Source organism: Equus caballus, chromosome 31 (genome assembly GCF_041296265.1).
Source record: "Equus caballus isolate H_3958 breed thoroughbred chromosome 31, TB-T2T, whole genome shotgun sequence".
NCBI lineage: Eukaryota > Metazoa > Chordata > Mammalia > Perissodactyla > Equidae > Equus > Equus caballus.
The window spans coordinates 21297773-21312811 of record NC_091714.1 but is presented as its reverse complement, the minus strand read 5'-3'; the positions used below and the strand labels follow the sequence as shown (position 1 = coordinate 21312811).

The window sequence follows — 15039 nt, the reverse complement described above, 5'->3', positions numbered from 1 at the left end:
GGCAGTAGGTTCAATCCATTTCTGAAGCCATCCCAGAACCTGGGAGACACTGTTAAGAATCATGTTATTTGACTCTAAAATTAAAAGCTATCTATGAAATGGGAAAATCCCAAAACATACAATTGTTAAACTAAAGAAAACTGATATATTCTAACGAACATATATTTTAAACATCCCGTCCCACCCCACAGTAGTGTTCACAGTAAGCATTCCTACAGAAACAGTTGTTAGTTTCCAGCAACATGTGGAGTGGCTAGTTGAAATGGAAGAGTTTTGTTTTTACACTAAGCCTTTGGCTTGTTGTCTCTCTCTATTGCTGAGATTATATATATATGTTTTTAAGGAAGGTAGTTTACTCTTGGCTGTCTCCCCCCAACACACACACCATTCACTGTTGCAGTAGACCAACTTTTTCAGAGGGCTTTTTTAATTCACGAGTTAAGAATTTAGTGAAAGTACAGTAAAACATCAGAACACCACACCACCTGACACCATAAGTAGGGTCCAAAAACTTCATTGACGTACAACATCAGCTTGTGTTTCTGTGAGGTTTATTAAGTGACCAGAGTAAGCCTGCTATGGAGACTAGGAGCCAATCGCAATCATATTATATCCACTACACGTGGTATTTGTTATCTGTTGCCACAGTAATGCGTCACAGCAGCCATAAAACCTCCATAATAAGGATTTATTCATCTCGTGGGCTGTGAGGTTCAGCTGATCTGGGCAGGACTCATCTGATTTCAGCCGAACTTGCTCACATGTCTGGGGTTGACATGTGGCTAAGGGATGTGAGATAGGTAGATTGGATGCCTGCAGCAACTCAGCTGGGTTCTTTTATCCACTAGCAAGCTGACTGGGTACGTTCTCGTGCAATGGTAGAAGTGTGGACGTGCAAATGGAGGCCTTTACTGAGAACTGGCACACTGTCACGTCTACTGAATTGTGTTGGTGAAAGCGAATTACAAGACTAGATGTGGAGAATAGATTCCACCTCTTTAGTGAAAGAACTGCAGAATCACAAGACCGAGGGTATAGCTCAGAGAGGGTAACGAAATGGGGCCACGAGGTTTCACCATATGAACTTTGAGGTAGGCAAAGCAGAGGACTTAGGCTAGAATACTAACGTTCCGTTGCCTTGGGCATTGTGTCCACCGCCTCAATGGAAGGGGAAGTAGCCTTTTTACAAGGTCTTCTTGGAAACCCAGAGTCAGGAGATCAGCCCCTCCACCCCAGGCTAACAATCCAATTTCAGAAAGAAACACAAGAAGGAAAACTTAGCATATCTCTGCCCAAAATCCTATGAGAGGGAGAATACTTTAGGAATGATAGTAAAATTAGAAAAAAAATTTAAAAAGAAAGAAAAAACCTAGACAATAAATAGAATAAAGGGGATATAATAAACTGCTCAGAAGAAAGTTCGTTCCAACTACATTGTTAATTTTTAGCTGGAAATACACACAAAGCATAGGACGTTCCTCACTTTGACCAAATGAGTAGGCACATGTGATATTGTGCCCCTGCCAACGTTTGTTTAGAAACATGCAATTTATTTGCTCTTTGTATAAGTTTAACAACTTGGCACTAATCTCTCATTTTGAAAGCATTCCAGTTGGTGACATAGTTTTCATGTTTTAGAATATTTGCAGTGTATGCTTGGATTCAGATTTTTTTTGCAGACAACTTATTTTTTGGTACTATTTTGAATTTTGTATGCGAGTAATTAGAAAAAATTAATTGACAATTTGCCCTCAGCCTAGCTCTGTCCTCAGCCCAGAAAGCACAAATGTTGAATTTGTAATTAAATGAGAAGAATTCCCAGGCTGCTATGGAATGTAATTGTAATTAGTTCCTGATATTACTTTCTTTAGACCAGTTTTCAGAAGTATTAAAATATTGATTTTTTAAATTTTTACTTAGAATCAATTATTTTTTAATTTCGATAAAATAAAAAGACATTATAAAACTGTTGGAAACAATTGAGTCATTCTAGCATAAATCTGACCCGAGTGAGCCTATCAATTTCCAGAAGTCTCGTTTATTATACTCTCTGAATCTCATGAGCCACGTTTACCCCGTGGGAAACTGAGGACAACACGGGGCGAGCTGCTCAGGATGTCTGCGAGCACAGATTCAAAAGCCAGCCCTGCCCGATGTGACCCTCCTGTATCCTGTTCTCTCCCCGCTTCCAGCCCCACCACGTGGGTCTCTACTGCTAATGATGTCTCATACAAGGTGCTGTCTAATGCAATACACGATGCATGCAGGACACCGTATCCCCAAATGTCAGTGCACTGATGAAAAGGTAAAGAGGAATCTTATGATTAACTGGAGGATGTTAACCATGGGTCACAATTCTACCTTGACTTGAAATTTAGTGGCTCTTCATTGAAAACAAAGTATTCAAGTGCCTGGGATGTGCAAGGCACTGTTCAAGTTGCCAAAAACAGGAAGGGAGTAAATCCCTGCCTGGGGAGTTCCTAATTTGATGGATAAGCCCAATGATAAGCAAGTGCATACAGTAATCATAATGGGAGCTGGAAGGAGAACTAACAGGCCCTATAAGAACGTGTAGTGCACTCTAGATCCACACAGGATGTGCATCCAAACATAGGCATACAGCTCAAGAAAAAAATCTGCGGAATTAACCATCACCTACAGAACCGTGTCCCATTAACTTCACTGTGATGTTTCAGTGTGTTTGTTGGTGGTGTTAGAGTCCTGAGAAGACATCACGATGATCACTAAAAAAGCAGTGGCTGAAGCAGTATTTCCCCAATGGGAGGATTCCCTGGTTAGATCATTTTGAGGCGCATGGCATCCTCTCTGCCCTTGGAGGTTCATGACACACATGAATGTATTAAAAACTTTGAGAAATCCTGCAGTAAAGAAACCTGCCTGCCTGTGTATCACTCTGCATTTCAAAAGCATTTAACCACAGGACCCTTTGTCTCCCACTTATTCACGTCCTACAGCGTTCACTTTGGATGCCGAATTAATGTCACAGGTTTTAATCTTGTAAATGTATACCAGTGGTGATCCCATGAAGTCTAGAAAAATGACAAGTGAATAAAACAGCTATCAATATTAATTCAGGATTTTAAAATGGAAAGTAACCTTGTGAGACAAACAATATAGTCCTATCATTAAAGAGAGATGCTAAAACATGGGTCAGATTCAAGACTGTTTGCCCTCAGCTTAGCTCTGTCCTCGGTTCAGAAAATATTTATATTTCTAGAAGAAAAGGATTTCTATTTTTAAAATCCATGTCTCCTTAGATGAGCTGTGCATAGCAGGCACCACCAAACCAGACATTAATTACAGAAACAGCAGGATCTAGGAATGGCTGGGTTACCCAAAAATTGTTTCCTGAGATCCCATTTTTTGTTTATTTCCTTGCTTAATTCATAATGGGAATACCTGGTTTCTGCTAAAACTGACCAAAACATTATCCAATGACAATATGGCTGCTGTGTAATAAATGGAGTTATAAATAGCATTTATTTTCTTTCCTCCAAAAGCCCCTTTCTTTTGAGGTCTGGCTCTTTTGCATGCAGGTAAAAACTCTGTCATATTTCCCCCCAGATCTATGCATAAGATTTTTTTTTATGTAGCAAAACAGTGCTCTAGATTGTCACAACCTATTTGAATTATTTTATGAATCTCCTTTAGAGTATTGAGCAAATGGGTACTGATTATTAAATTAATTTCCCACATTTTATTGATAACAAAAAGAGGAGTCCTAGATAGCACTTATTGGAAATGTGCACTATGAATGTGAGTGGATCCTCTTGAGATTAGTTATCAAGCAGCAGTGCTCTTGGGTTTTGTCTCCCATAGATAAATTGCTTAAGTGGAGTTCCTGAATCAGAATAGGACAAAACCCATGAACAGTGGGGACCAGAGTATATGCCACTGCAATTGGCCTAGCCTCAAAGACTAATTAGTTAGTTAATTCATTTAATCTTAACTGGTTTTTCTAAGGTTAAATACAGCCAGATGTCAGAGACGTAAATTGTGGTCCTTATAGCACTTTGCTCAGAATCACCTGGCGTCTGAATAGGCTCTTCACAGACTTGCTGAATATGAAACTCTACAAGTTGTGCTTAGGAATCTCTGTTAAATATGCCTGCTGGGTCCCCAAACACCAAAATCACCTGTTGATAAGACAAAAGAGTGTATTTATGGGAGCTGGCCCAGTGGCTCAGTGGTTAAGTTCAAGTACCCCACTTCGGCCACCCAGGTTCACAGGTGCAGATCCTGGGCATGGACGTACACACTGCTCATCAAGCCACGCTGTGAGAGTGTCCCACATGCAAAATAGAAGAAGATTGGTGTGGAAGTTAGCTCAGGGCCAATCTTTCTTGCAAAAATAAATAAATAAATAAAAGATGAGTGTATTTATAAAAGCAGAAAGGGAAAACACCACTTGACAGAGATTTTGTAGCATCTCAGAGAGGAAAGAGTTCAATTAAGATTGCAGAAAGGGGATGATGTAATGGTTTAGGATGGGTAGACAGGGTGAGGTGAAGGTTTTGAGTCAAGGGTTTTGAAGAATTTGGGAGAATATAGTTATTTGGTGCTGTCTGTTGAAGAATTGAACTGTCTGATGCTCATCTAAAAGAACAATGAAATTATGGTAAAGTCATGATGATGAAGACAGGAATACCAAGCTGTGTTAGTGAAGACAATGGAATTCTAAAGTCACGGCAATGTAGACAAAGTTGTGTGAGTGCAGATGCTCTTGGTTCTCAGCTTCTTCAGCCTGAGCTGAAGGACAGACTATTAATATCTAAGACCATGATCAAGCTACAACTTGACGGTGATTTGAGGTGTCCCAATCCAGTCAAGCTTCCAGTGCGATATTTTCAACTCCGGTGTCAGGTTTCCTGTTCTTTTTGTTGTACGGTCATTTGTTGGATCATCAGATGGACAGCAGCTACACACAGAATGCAACACTCTGGAGATCACAGAGCTGAGCACTGCAACCTAGACAAATCGTAAGAAAGGCTTACGATCAGAGTTTGTGGTCTACTTCTCAGCCAGGGACCGCAAGTACCCAAACTAAACCAAGAGAATCGATCCCATCACCCATCTGAAGAGCCTGCAGGATGTGCTCTGGGGTTATTAGCAAAAGTCTCTAAATTCCTCACTTCTTCATTTGCATCCTGCATCTCATTAGCAATATTTTGGCTACCAGAGAGGTTTGGAAAGATGTAATCACAACATTCGTCCCCTAAAATAGTGCCTTCTTTCCATGAGAGGTCCACAGTACTTTTAAACAGCTCTACTCTGAACCACCGGATATTTTCCTGTTAATCTTAAGATATGTCCCATCAACAAACAAAACTAAGTCTTAATTTTCTTAAGTAGCCTCTAGCATATCTATTCAAGGGCCTAGATAGTTTGCAAACAGAGGTTAGACAGTCATCAGTGCCCCCTTCTTGAAGATAATGGAAGAGCAGCAGGATTCAAGCATTACAACAAGGCACAGAAATATGTGAGGGAGAAAAGAACAGGATTCCCTGGGAAGTGAGCCTACTTGGCAGACAGCAACAAAGAATATCAACATTAGCAGCCACCAGTTTAAAGAAGACCCTCAAAACCAAGTCGAGAGAGAGCCTCCACTAGTTCAGCTGCTGTGGCAGTGCTCCTAACGAGACAAGACTTGCACTGGGTCAAGACAGAAACTAGAGTGAGCTCTTGGTGTCTGCTGATTCACAAGAAGTTGAGTCAGAAAATCCAGGCCTTGCACAGCTCTCTCATATTATATATAATTAGATAAGCCAATGATAATTAGATAGGCCTAGGGTGGAAGGTTTTTGAAGAGTTAATGTTAGCTCATGGAAGGAGTGTTTGTGCTTAGATTCTCAGAGAAGAGGATGATCACCGAGGGTTTAACTGAGTTTTACGGTGATGGGGAGATTTGGAAAAGCTGGGAACTGCTGTAGCCAGTGAGACCTAGGGATCCTCTTAATAGCCTCTCAGTTACTGGGCTGGGGAAGTTTTGAAAGGCCAAGGCTGCTAAGGGAAAGAATTTACGTCCTCTGAATAGGTCATGTTCTAGGTAATGAACTTGACTTTAACAAAATTGTAGCTTCTCTTATGACCTTTCTGAGCTAAAACAGTAAGCAGCTAGATGGAATCAATCTTCGAGTTCACCCCATCTTAAGAACACAACACAAGGTCATGCACTTATTGGCTAAAAATAGAATCACGAGGAATTTAGGCCCTTGAGATTGTGGTTGAAGACTCGGGAGAAGTCGGAGGTGCGGCAATCATACCTTTGGCCATAACAGTGCAGATATATTGCTGATTTTTCTGGGAGAAGGCAAACAAATATTGATTATTTCAACCTAAGGGGGCACTAAAACAAGCAGAACACAGATTTACTAGTGTAAAATTGTAGCCTCAGGAGCCAGCAAAAAGAAAATAGCATTTGGGTTTGGTACTACAGGAAAGCAGGGAATAACTATTCTCATGTCCTAGACAAATACATACCCCACCCGCTGGGTTTTTAACAGGGATGACACAAGTGTTATAAGCAATGCTGCAAGGTGTGATAAGTCCTTTGTCCATTAGACTTTTGGCTACTGGTTGTAGTTCATCTTTAACTCTAGCTAAGAGGGTATTGTGCAAGTTTGAGTTGACATTTAGATTGGGCAATCTTAACCTTGATGGACACAGCCCCAGTAATGCTACCTATATCAGTAGAATATTTTGCCACAAGAAATCTGATGCCTCCTTGAGATCTGTAATGTGGGATTAACTGAGATATACAGACCTTGGTAAATCAATGTCCGAATTAGCTGTGCCATTATGATGAATAGGGGCCCTCGGGGATTTCAAGAAAGGATCTATTAGCATAGTTAGTCTGGCATTCTCTTTGCACAGTAAACCACTCCCCAGGAAGTTAGCAGGTGTGTCTTCATTAGGAGGAAAACATGTTCCTTGGTTAAAGATCCAAGCGTGACAGTTATGGACGGGGACACAGGGAGTGTCTGAGGATTATGAGAGACACCCACCACCTGAGTGTTCTAATGGTTCTGTGCTCTCCTCTAACAAATTCTAGCAGTTCGCTCTAAAGGCGGGGCTGTATGACAGTGGTAGGATTGCAGGTGGATATTGCAACACCAGTATCAATAAAAGATTTGCAAGTTTTCTCTTAATATTTAGAGAAATTTCTCCTTGTGAATTTAAGGCTAAAACAGGAAATTAAATGCTCTGTCCCCCGTTGGAGCAGCCTAACTGATTATTCACTTCATTTTGTTCCTACAGTTTCTTGGCTAGCACAAGGTCATTCTTTTCCCAAGGCATTTTTGTTTACAGCAACTACTCATGTCTTCATCAAAAGACTGCATTTTTCCTTATAGAATGACTGGGGTGGAAACATCTACCAGTTTTTTGTTGTTATTTTTGTTTTCTGTAAAGCCACAAATTTATGCTGAGTCTTATTCTGGCTTTGTTCTAAGCCTTTTTCAAAATATTCAGCGAGGTATTGGAGGCTTGGTAATGGGGCTGCTTCTCATTCTGGTTTTCTATTTCATATTAAATCCCCTCTTTCTAGTTTAAGACTATTGGCAAAAAGTGAGAAGAAAGCTGGGGTCCCATCTGCCTCAGGATCTACTCCTAAATTCTGCCCAAAGGTCGTAAAGAGCCTGTCCTTGAAGTATCAAATGAACTCATCCTTGCTCTGCCTACAAGACCATGTCATAGCCCAGTCTGTTTGCAAAGGAAAGTCTGGGCATAACCATCAAAAGATTGTGCTCAGTACTTCCGGCTTTCCTAAAGCTCTCTAGATCCCCGTGTAACTAGGGCTCTTTTTAGTTGCCCTTGAGATCTTCCCATTCTGCCTTATTCTCCTGATTTTCTGCATCTGAGTTTTCACTAGTGTACTAATTAATTGGATAAATCTGGAAGCCCCAGATTATTGGTTTCTAAAACTATCCTATACTCCTCTGCAGATTTCTTTCTGTATTGTATAGGATTTGGAAACTCTTTGATAATGTCTTTCAATTCAGAGTGAAACCTGGACTTAAAATCAACCATAAGAGGTTTTCCCTGTTCCCAGGGCGGTTTAATTTTAGGAGTTAATTGAGCTTTGGGAGCTTCTGGCCAGCCAGGCAGGAAGGGGAGTGTGCCAGAGGGAGAGAGAGAGTAGAGGGAAATGAAGATGTATAGTACAATGGAAAAGGATAAAGGCTATTAGGTTCATCTTGTGATTTGAAAGAATCAAAAAGGAAGATAGTTTTACGTTTTCCACATTTTCGTCTTCTTTGGCCAAGAATTTCCTGAAGGAAACAATTTTGGATCTGAATTTCTTTTAGATGCTTTCTTATACCAATCAAAATTGGTAGACAGTTGGGTGTTTGAAATTTTGTTCTCTTTTCAGTTCTTACGTGCCTCTCAAATGAACAATTTTGATTCTATCACAAGTTCTCCCAAAGTAACTACTATAATTCTACCTGATCCCTGGTAAATTATGTCATTTAGAAAGTTAAGCTCATGATTTGGAGTTGTAGTGTAAAAAATGTGAGAACTAGACAGTCGGCACAGAGGGGATGCAGATGTAGACGTGGATGGTGACAAACCCATAGGAGTCTGGAAATGGTCAGAGGGGTGGTTTGTGCACCTTAGGGCTCAAGCCCACCAGCGTAATGGCCAGGCCATCTCTGAGTAATCATAGAAGATGGAAAAGTTTGGAGAGATCTTTCCCAGAGCTGAACTCCATGGACAAAACAAATCAAGAACGAGGAAAGTCCTCCTAGGCTTGGGATGTGACCAGGACAGTTTGTTCAGAGGACAAGGTCTGATAAGAAACCTTCTGAACTTCTCAGGTCCCAGGACCAGTTTGGTAAAGGGACTTTTTGGGACCTCTGCTTATCCTCTTTTCCATGAACTTTCCTCTTATAAATGTACAACGGAATGACAAGGACAGAGAGAAACAATTGCTTATACTAAGGCAGTTTGCACCAAGAATAATTTGTTTTTTCCAAATATGAGCAGATAATAGAGAATTCCTAAAATGGGCCCTTTTTTCCTAAAAGTTAAACTCAGCATTTTGGGAGCTCACCATGAGTTTTTGATTGAGTAGGTTTTGGGGTGGGGCAGAGTTAAGAATTTGCATTTCTACCGAGTACCCTTAACAGGAGGTCAAGGGGACTCATGTCCTAGTCAAGGGTCTTGACCTACTACAGTGAGGAGGTCTAGATCACATCTTGGTGGGAGCTCCCAGATTGGCAAATGCTGGCTCCCTGAAAAAAACCACTAAAATAACCTGTTGATAAGACAAAGCTGAGTTTATTCCTACCGTGGTAAGAGAGAGCAGCTACTTAGATGGGGATGTACATGGACTTTTGGAGTCTGGTTTAAGGTGGATCTTTCAACGCATGTGTTTGATTAGGATTGGATAAGTATCATGATATAATAGTTTAGGATTTGTGGACACAGCAAGGAAAAGATTTTGAGGCAAGTGTTTTAAAGAGCTATGATGAGGTAACAGATGTTTGATGCTATCTGTTGAAGAGTTGAACAGTTTGACGTCATTTAAATGGTGTTTGGGGAAGTTCCTGGAATAAGCAATAGAGTTATTTGCAACTTTTATCTTCCTGGGCAAGAGATTCTTGGAATGGTAAAATTGCGTTGACAAAGACAGTAGAATGCTAAAGTTATGTTAGTGAAGACAGCCTGATAGTAAAATCGCATTAACATAAGCAGCTGTGCGTGCATAGATTTTGGAGATGTATTTTTATACTTCTCAGTTAAAGCATTGCGTATATACAAATTGTAAATACCCCAAGTTGACTGCATATGCAATTGTCATATTATTGACAAAAATGGACTGCAAACTTAGCAATGTCGATATTAAAATCAACCAGTGAGCATGCAATTAATAGGGTTTAAATAGCCTATTGAAAACTACACTGTGATTTTGATATTTTGAGTCCAAGAAAGCCTCATGTCAAGGGTCAAGAAACAGAATACATAATTTCTTTTGGGGGATGAGGGATGGGGTTGGCTGTGGGGAGGGTCGTCTTACTTTACCAACTCAAACACAACACACAAATTTGTTTGACTTACTTTTGGATATAAAGAATTTTGGTGCAGGGGATGAGAGCAATGGTCTAACGTATTTAGCAGAAATCTCAGTAACCTTTAATCAAATGAGAAAATGGTTCTCAAATTTATGGGGGAAAAAGAGCTGTCATTGATAAAGTGGAATCTTCAGACAAATATAAGCTGATCCTTCTAAGCAATGTAGTCGGTAAATTTAGGCTTACTTTCAGATAGTGCTTCTCAAAGTGTTGTCCCCAGGCCATCAGCATCAGCATCACCATCACCAGGGAACTTGTTAGAACCGCAAAGTCTTGCTCGCACTTCCGACATACTGACTCAAAACTCTGGGATTGGGTTCAGCAAACTTGCTTTAGCAAGCTCTCGAGATGATTCTGATACAGCTTCAAGTTTGAGAGCCCCTACTGTAGGGCAGAATCCAATTGTACTGAAACTCGGATCACCCCACTCAGATCAATGTTTCGGGCCCCAAAGTTTACAGGAACTGAAGAAAGCAATCTGAAAGTCAACTGAGGGTGGGAGATTGTTTATTATGTTAACAAATTATAGTTTACAAATATTTTTAGAGGTATCTCAGGGGCCATAGAGTTAAAAAACAACTGTTAGTGATTTTTTAAAAAAGATAAAATTGCGACTCTCATAACATGACAAATATAGAATGAACACATTTCAAAACTTTTATATAACTCATTAAATCAATGAGAGAACCAAAGATGTTAAAACCTTTACTTGAATATTTCAGACTGAGGCAAAAGCAACAAGGTTAAGACCAGGGATTTGCAATTGAGAAATATGTGGGTACACGAACTTTCTCGGAGGAGAAAGTGTAGATAGGAAAGAGTAGATATCCAGTGCATTTAAGGAACTTACAGATCAAAAAAAGACATGAATATTGATTAGGAGATTGTTAAAAACTTTAAGAGTACATTTTTAGTAGAGGGTATATGCAGATCACAGGAGCCTAACTGAATATGGGGGTCATGAGAAACGATATGTATTAACTTATTTAAGAAGTGTAGCTATAAACGGGAAAGAGAGTTGTAATATGAACCATAGAGCAGCAGTGGAGACACATAACATCCCTTTAAGATGGAGTGTCCATTTCAGAGCATTCTGGTCTGCAAGGGCAAAGTGCCAAGACAAGGGAGAAGAAGCTAAACTCAGAGCAAGAGAGACTGCATCTGGAATCTTAGTATTCTCTCTCCATTAATCTACGTAATACCTGTGAAGAGCACAGAATATAAGAAAGTTCTGTTTGCAGTTAACAAACTGGAAGCATCGCTGAAACTTCACTTTGGGTCCCCGATCTTCTCTCTAATAGAGAGTTGACTATATCCATTCTACTAGAATAATCTGTCTCTATCTCCCTCCTTTTTTCTCTCTCACACACAAACACATACACATATAAACACACACACACTCAAAACTCAAAGGCAAGGGGAGTTGAATCTACTTCTCTAATTGCCAAAAATCCTCCCTAAAGAAGTTACAATGCTCATTTGTCTGTAATCATCCCCACTTGGCCCCCATTTACCATTAAGCCTCGAGGAAAAGATGATGATTTTTAACACAAAGAAAGTAACCTTGTTTTTATAAGAAGGACTTTTTCTATTTCCAACAAGGAGCACTTCCTGGTCCTTTGAACAGGAAGCTTTCCTGTTTTGTCATTTTTTAAAAGTTAGTAAGTCACCAGTGAGCAGTACAGGACGTCCATCATTGACCCTTTCTTGGTCTGAGGTCACCATTTTCTCTGTGATTCACAATAACTAGGCGTTTTCTTCAGGAAATCATGAGATGATTCCTTTAACATAATTTCCCAAAGAGTTAAGAAAGAACATATACTGTTACTGCTGAACTCTTGCAAATATGTTTAATTATGGCTGATATTTAATAACTACAGAATTGCATGCCTTCACGCTCTCATAGATGACTTCCCCAATGGAAACCTGTCCCGAAATCTGCTCACTTGTTAATTGCCTCTTGCATTGGGCGGATGCATTCCAGCACCTCTGAGACCCTCAATCCATTCTTCCCTGGCACCTCACTGGAAATTAAAATATAAATCCTGCCTTTATTGAACACTTTCTATGTTGTTAGACACTTGAACTGGACTTGTTACATGCACCGCTCCAGTTCTCATAAAATCCTGCTGGGTACGTAATTTGGTCCCATCTGACAGATGAGAGAACCTGTTTGGCAAGGCTACTTTCTCGGCAGGGAACAGGGAGGCCTCGGCTCTCACTCCCAATATGCCTCACTCCAAAGTTATGTTCTTACCTCAAAACACAGTCTCTCAAAAGAGCAAGATAATTCAATACCAGTTAGGTTAAAACTCCAGTGAGGCAAGGACATGATGACGTAAGGTTTGGGAATGACAACTGTGATGAGTAGAACTCCGAGTTTCCCTTCATGTTTATTACAAGATGTGGCTTAGATAAGGCGGGTTAGGTTTCTAGTGCTGTCTACAATTCCCTCATGTCAGAGACATTCTGGGCATCCAACCACTTCTTTCCTTTTTTCCACAGGTGCAGAGGGCTGAGCTAATCATAGCCTCTGGTTCATGTCACACTATTGCCCAGATTGATGCTAGAACCCTCTCCTGTTTCTGTCTGATTATTTCCTTTTATCACCATTACTCACTCTCCCTTCTATCCCCCCACCACCAAGGCAACATGTTAATGCGTCTGATATTATCTTCTTATTTTATATGTTCTTGAAAACCCTTATCATGGTGTCTGTGCCCACGTGTAGATATTGAGACCTCACCATGAGGCATTATCCTGCACTAGAAACATCCTAGAGACTGAGACTGCAGACTCCAGTCCCACCTCTGCCCCTCACCAGCCAAAGGCATCTCTGAGGCCAGCTCTCCTCTGCGAACCTGTTCCTGCATCTTGAAGTGAGGAGAAGTCTACCTGCCTTGCCTCTATCTCAGGGTTGTAAGAACCCAATGTTATAAGGATTCTAAAGACATTTTTAAGCTATAAAACATTTTAAGCTATAAAGCATAAAAAGCTCACATATATGGTTTCATCTCAGAAATCATCTGTGCTACGAAAACTGATGGCTGTCTTGATAAGGCCACTTTTTGAAGTTGCCCCATGTAGGAGAAATGTGATTCCGGGTTGTTATGGGCTGAATTGTTCCCCTCCCAAATTCATATATTGAAGCCCTGACTCCCAATGTGATTGTATCTTGGAGATATGGTCTTTAGGGAGGTAATTAACGTTAAATGAGGTCATTAAGGATGGGGCCTTAATCCAATGGGACTAGTGTCCTTATAAGAAGAGGAAGAGACACCAGAGATCTCTCTCTCTTCCCAGGCACAGAGAGGAGGCCGTGTGAGGACAGAGTGAGAAGGGCTATCTACAAGCCAGGAAGGGAGGTCTCACCAGAAGCCAACCCTGACAGCACCTTGATATTGGACTTCTGGCCTCCAGAACTGTGAGAAAATGAGTTTCTGATTCTTTTTTGTGGTGCCTTGGAGGTGGTCAGCTCCTTCAGGGTGAAGCTGAACATCTCTGTCCCAGCCACTGGCTGCCAAAATCTCATTGAAGTGGACAATGAATGCAACTTCGTCCATTTTGTGAGAAGCATATGGCCACAGAAGTTGCTGCTGATGCTCTGGGTGAAGAATGGAAGGGTTTTGTAGTCTGAATCCATGGTGGGAATGACAAGCAAGGTTTCCCCAAGAAGCAGGGAGTCTTGACCCGTGACCACATCTGTCTGCTATTGAGTAAGTGGCATTCCTGTTACAGACTGAGGAGGACCGGAGAAAGAAAGCGCAAATCTCTGCAGAGTTGCATTGTGGATGCCAATCTGAGTGTTCTCAACTTGGTCATTGTAAAAAAGGAGAGAAGGATATTCCTGGACTCATTGATGCTACTGTGCCTTGTCACCTGGGGCCCAAAAGAGCTAGCTGAATCTGCAAACTTTTCAATCTCTCTAAAGAAGATGTTGCCCACCAATATGTTGCCAGGAAGCCCCTAAACAAAGAAGGTAAGAAACCTGGGACCAAATCACCTGAGATTCGGCATCTTGTTACTCACTTGTCTTACAACACAAACGTCGGCGCGTTGCTCTGAAGAAACAGTGTACTAAGAAAAATAAGGAAGAAGCTGCATAATATGCTCAACTTTTGGCCAACAGAATGAAGGAGGCCAAAGAAAGACTCCAGGAACAGATTACCAAGAGACGGAGGCGGTCCCCTCTGAGAGCTTCTACCTCTAAGTCCGAGTCTAGTCAAAAATAGGACTTTCTAAGAGTAACAAATAAATAAGATCAGACATCAAAAAAAGAGAGGAAAGTTTCTGTTGCTTAAGCCACCCAGTCTGTTATGGCAGCCCAAGAAGACTATAAGACAGAGGCACTCCTTGGCCATGTAAAGAAATGCAAAGAAAGCAACTTTAAAGGCATGACTCATAACCCTGGAATCTTGTTGACACCCTGGAATGACAACATAGTCTCAATAAGAAGTAAATTTGCATTATATTTAATTTCATATGTGCTAGAGGGCACTTCTGGAAGGGAGTCACAAAATCAGGGCTCAACACTGCTCCAGGTGACAGCGGGTTGGGAAAGCATCCATTAGGGGGGATCACTCACAAGACCCAATGAACCAAGGGCTGTTTCTCCTAGGATGTGTCCCAACAGAATAACACAAAATCCTGCACAGTCCGTTTGTTTCTGTCTAACACCTACAACAGGAGAACTTAAGATCTGAGAAAAGTCTGGCTCGGCAACAGGTTGTAAGTTAACTAACTTCTTTTTTTCCCCTTTTGATGCTTCATTGTTCAATCCCTCCTTTAGCCCAAGGGGACACGTCACTTCTGGGATGGCCAAGATGATTGATAAAAAGTAGTCGATGTTATTAGATAAACACCTGGCACTGGAATTCCCCTTAAGAAGAGAACTGTATTTATGTTTGGAAAAGACTCTGGCGGAGCTTGGGGATAGCCAGTGACA

The 15039-nt window shown here is 40.9% G+C and overlaps 1 pseudogene; it reads left to right on the top strand.

The window, feature by feature from the left end:
• Positions 1-2257: 2257 nt before the first annotated feature.
• Positions 2258-14326, top strand: LOC100066660 (small ribosomal subunit protein eS6-like; annotated as a pseudogene).
• The last annotated feature ends 713 nt before the right edge of the window (positions 14327-15039 follow it).